General features: G+C 43.7%; 1 pseudogene; it reads left to right on the forward strand.

The window, feature by feature from the left end:
* The first annotated feature begins 2963 nt into the window (after positions 1–2963).
* On the forward strand, positions 2964–3091 carry LOC135873138 (U2 spliceosomal RNA; annotated as a pseudogene).
* Positions 3092–5362: the final 2271 nt, after the last annotated feature.

Below are 5362 nucleotides of genomic sequence, written 5' to 3' on the forward strand. Positions count from 1 at the left end.
GAACTCCCAGCTGCAGCTCTGGGCCCTTTGCTCTTCTCTTCCCCACTCCCCTCCAAGCAGCCTTTGAGATAAGATAGGGAGCTACAAAGGAAACAAACCATCCATTTTACAAGGGGATGGGTGATGAGGCAGTGGCTCTGCTGGCCTGACACACTTTTCACAAAAATAACAGGAGTACTTGTGGCACCTTAGAGACTAACAAATTTATTAGAGCATAAGCTTTCGTGGGCTACAACCCACTTCAAGTGGGTTGTAGCCCACGAAAGCTTATGCTCTAATAAATTTGTTAGTCTCTAAGGTGCCACAAGTACTCCTGTTATTTTTGCGGATACAGACTAACACGGCTGCTACTCTGAAACCTGACACTTTTCACAGAACAAGTAGGGAGTAAACAGATTAGCAGAGAGAGCCCAGCTCTGCTCCATCCTTCCCTACCCATCCTATAAAATTATGAGCAGTCCAGCAGAGCTTCTCCTTTCTTGCCCCTCCCCTATCTAAAAATCTATTGGAAGATCTGACACAGCTCTTTAAACCTCTCTCCGGAAGGGAAGAGTAGTGACGTGTGGGGGACACAGGAACCAGAGCTGCAGGAGGAGGCTCTCCTCCCTCTTCATGTTAGTCAGCAGCACCTAGCTCCAAACAGAAAGTGATATGTATAATGTAAACCAATCCATTAAAATAGTTTGTCAGAGTAGTTAGCCTGTAATTCCTGGACCAGCTCCTAGAAGCAGTGCATTTTGGGAGTTTCAAGTAGCCACCAGCACTCTGTGGGACAATAGTAAAATGATTAGATGAATTGTTTGGCTAATTTGTATCCACACTGGTAGTAAAACAGTTGAGAATAAAATGGTCCTTAGACCTGCTGAAAACAAGTTTAAGTCAAATGTTCTTGGAATATATTAATTAGTTGGATTAAAATGCTTTTGCATGTGCACATGAGCTGCTTAAAAAGCATTCTGGTAGAATGGCTCTCCAAACAGTCAGTTTCTCTCTAGTAAAGAGAAGGCCAAAGGGTGGAGAAGCTTCCAAAAATTACCTCAAAGATGTCAGGGCCTTCATGTTGTTTCACATAGAGAAATAATATGAAAATTTTTCTCTAGCTTAGTTCCTTCCATCTGATCTCAAAGCACTTTATAGATCTAACTGAAAGATGTCTCAAAATATTGCTGAGGTATGGGAAAATATCACCATTTTGCAGATGGGGAAATTGAGACACGAGTTACACAAAAGTCTATGGCAGATCTGAGAATAAAATCTAGATCTCCTGATTCCTACCCCTATGCAAACTTCCATTCAGCACCTCAGAGCCAAAAAGATTTTGTTTTGTAGCTCATGAAAATAATGTTCAGTGAAGAAGTATCTCACTCACAGGAACTGATGGTGCTGGACAGTATTTGCTGAGTCTTCCAGCCTAATTTCAAGTTGATGAGCAGCAATTTCTAAAGGATGGAGCTGTCCCAATTCAGTAAAGGTGAGCCATTTCTACAGGCTCCAGTCCTGTCAGCTGCTTCTACCTCCTCCATGAGACCATAAATTCAGTGAGCTTGATACAAGGTGCATGGAGGGAGCAAAATATCTTCACTGCAAAATAACCTTTAAGTCCATAAATACAAATTTAAATGTATAGCATCCATTTAGACTATCTTGTTGCACTCTTAGGGTTTGTCTATACTTACCGCGCTGGTTCGGCGGCAGGCAATCAAACTTCTGGGTTCGATTTATGGCGTCTTGTCTGGACGCGATAAATCGAACCCAGAAGTGCTCGCCGTCGACTCTGGTAATCCTGCTCGGCGCGAGGAGTACGCGGAGTCGACGGGGGAGCCTGCCTGCCGCATCTGGACCGCGGTAAGTTCGAACTAAGGTACGTCGACTTCAGCTACGTTATTCACGTAGCTGAAGTTGCGTACCTTAGTTCGAATTGGGGGGTTAGTGTAGACCAGGCCTTACATTATGCCTGATTCTTGACTGCTCTAATCGTAAATTCATAGAATCATAGAATATCAGGGTTGGAAGGGACCTCAGGAAGTCATCTAGTCCAACTTGCTGCTCAAAGCAGGACCAATCCCCAGACAGATTTTTGCCCCAGATCCCTAAATCGCCCCTTCAAGGATTGAACTCACAACCCTGAGTTTAGCAGGCCAATGCTCAAACCACTGAGCTAATTAACTGCAGCATTCCGTTAACATTCAGTTTTACACTAACCTGGTATTGTTTATGTAAATATTCTATACTTTTTGCATATAAATAATAGTCAGCACCTCTCATAGCATTCTCCATGGCCATAAGTAATATTTTTATATAGCCACGGTACTGCAAGGATATTTTCAGGGACTGAAACATTGCAAAGGTTCCTTGTTGGTTTGTTTTTAAGTTATATCACAAACTTTAAACTGCTTCTTAAGAAATATCTTGGTGACTATCATTTTCAAAGTTCTTATAAACAGAGAATGTTTTCTTGAACAAAGGGTGAAAAAGAAGACTAATTAGTTAGGGCTGATTTCCTGACTATATGTTCTAAAAATGGTTGAGTGGTACTTATTGTATTATTAAGTACACTACAAATTTATGCATTTTGGATCAGTGGAAACTCTTTTAAAAGAAAACTAAACAGCAATGTCATCCTTCCCATGACTTATTTGTTTCCCACTTGGAAAACCTTCTCTACCTCATGTTTTTAATGGAGTATGAGCCAACATGTGTTTGTCAGTTAATTGCTATTACAGTAATTAGGGAAGGAGCAGAGGGCTCTTGCTTTAACTACTTTGCCACATAAATGGAAGCTATTATTTCTTAAACTAAAGATGAAATGCTAGACTTAAAAAAGAAATCCAAATAACACTTTCCATTTACAGAAGTTAAGATATACTTAATAATTTCCTTCAAGATAATGGCCCTGAGTTCTTCACTGCTGTACACCTTGTATAATCACTTACACCTGTGCAAGGTGCTACCAAATCAGAAAGGTAGCTTATTTTGCACAGGACTATACATTGAATGGATTTTTGGAACAGGGAGATGGAATAGGAGCTTGCTCCATCCACTCCACGCATTGACCTGGTATTGCAGTACCTCCAGGAACAGTGCACCTCCCCTCGGGGAGACTATTGTGGTTACTAGTAAATAAGTACACAATCTGAAGGGCAGTGGAAAATCGAGCCCTGTATTCCTTTAAAATAAACATAAAAATGTACCATGTGTATTAGCCTCATAGCGGGACATATAGCAGATATACACTCTATTTTTATAAAAATATTTACTCTTTACAGCTACTACCTTTTTATATATACAGAACTTGATCATAGTCAGATGGGGATAATGGGCATCTGTCCCAGACTTTACATTTAGAATTTACACACCTTCTTGCAAGAGAAGATACTATTTTAAGCCAGCCTTTTCATTTTAAGAAATTATCCTTGAAACGCTTAATTGCAAATACAATCCTTTATGGATGTTAAATTACTCAAAAGAGTGATTCCAACAACAGCATTCTCATTAAGTTGTTTCATAAACACAAAGACTGAAGTTAAGCAGGATGTTAGTGAAAGCAGAATACAGCATTAAAAGTATACCGTAACTGCTAAGCAAATCTCCAGCAGATCAACAATACCCTTAATTAAATTCCACAAATTATTTCATTAACCAGCACCCATACAGGTCTTATTCTCACATGATTTGACCATACCAACCCATCTGCCACTTTCCCTTACTTCTAGGCCTTGTCTACACTGGCAAATTTCTGTACAGTAAAGCAGCATTCTGCAGTGTAACTCCCAAGGTGTACACACTGCCAAGCCACTTAATGTGCAGAAACTGCGCAGTTGCAGCGCAGTAAAAAAACACCCCAATGAGAGGCATAGAGCTTTCTGTACAGGGGTTACAGTGCCACGGTGCCAGTGTAGACACCTTGGTCGATTACAGTGCTGCAATTGGCCTCCAGGAAGTGTACCACAATGCCTGTTCTCACCCCTCTGGTCATCGGTTCGAACTCTACTGTCCTGCCCTCAGGTAACCAACCGTCATCCCCATCCCCTCCTTGGGAATTTTGAAAGTCCCCTTCCTGTTTGCTTGGTGATGCATGTAGTGGTCTCAGCACATCTTTCCAGGTAACCATGCCTGCTCCACGCACCAGGCGATCCCCTACTTGGAGCAATACTGAGCTGCTGGACCTCATCAGCATTTGGGGAGAGGAGGCTGTCGAGTCCCAGCTGCACTCCAGCCGTAGGAATTATACCTACAGATTTCATGTTTCATGACAGAAAGGGGCCATGCCCAGGACACACTGCAGTGCAGTCAAAGTGAAGGAGCTACGGAACACCTACTGCAAGGCGCAGGAGGCAAACTGCTGCTCCGGTGCTGCGCCCACAAGCTTCCAGTTCTACAAAGAGCTGGACACGATACTCGGTGGTGACCCCACCTCCACTGCAAAGGCCACTGTGGATATTTCTGTGGCTCACGTGCCAGTCGAGAGTGGACCGAACTAGGAGGAGGAAATCTTGGACGAGGATGGAGAAGGGGACCCAAAGGCAGAGGATGACTTGGAGATCAGAGATGTATGCAGCCTGGAGCTCTTCTCTACCCCAGAGGAGATTAGCCAGTTACAGCTGTTGGAGCTTGGCGAAGCACAAACAGGAAAGGAGGCCCCTGGTAAGTGGCTTTTGGGAATCGCTGAAGCAAGTTGTTGAGGGCAGGAGGGTTGCAGAAAGCAGGCTTGTGTCTGTACGATGCGCGTACCACCACATGCATAGTCTAAGCAGCGGAACAGCGGATTGACCCCCTCACTTCACAGGAATCTGCCTCAGAGATTTCCACAAAACTCTCATGGAGATACTGGGCAATCCACTGCCACAGGTTCTTTGGCAGAGCTGCTTTGTTTCTTGCCCCATTAAGGATAACTTTCCCGTATCACTCTGACGTCACTGAGGGTGGGGGAGAACCATTGCTGCACACAGGCGAGCTGCATAAGGGCCAGGGTGGAAGCCGCAGTCTTGGAGAAGTCCCTCCCTTGATTCCCTGCTCACCCTCAGCAGCAAGATATCTTCCATAATTAACACAGCCTGTGGAAAATGTGGGAGACAATAATGATTATAAGGCTCCCACTACAGTGCTGTCTCTCCCCAAGAGCCATGTGCCCAGTGTACAGTACGATCCTGGAACACTGATTTCCCCTGCCCCTGTGGTTATTCTCCATATGGGGTGTCTTGTGGCTCATGTGTGCTTGCCTGGGGTCAGTTAGTGATAGGTATGTGAATAGTGGATATGTTTTAAATCACTGAATCGTTGGTCTGTGTGTTAGAAACAATACTGCTTCCGTAAAATGTTGTATTTTGGCTTCACAGATATGACCATGGGAGCCCACCCTCCC

This window comes from Emys orbicularis, chromosome 1, assembly GCF_028017835.1.
Source record: "Emys orbicularis isolate rEmyOrb1 chromosome 1, rEmyOrb1.hap1, whole genome shotgun sequence".
NCBI classification, from domain to species: Eukaryota; Metazoa; Chordata; order Testudines; family Emydidae; genus Emys; species Emys orbicularis.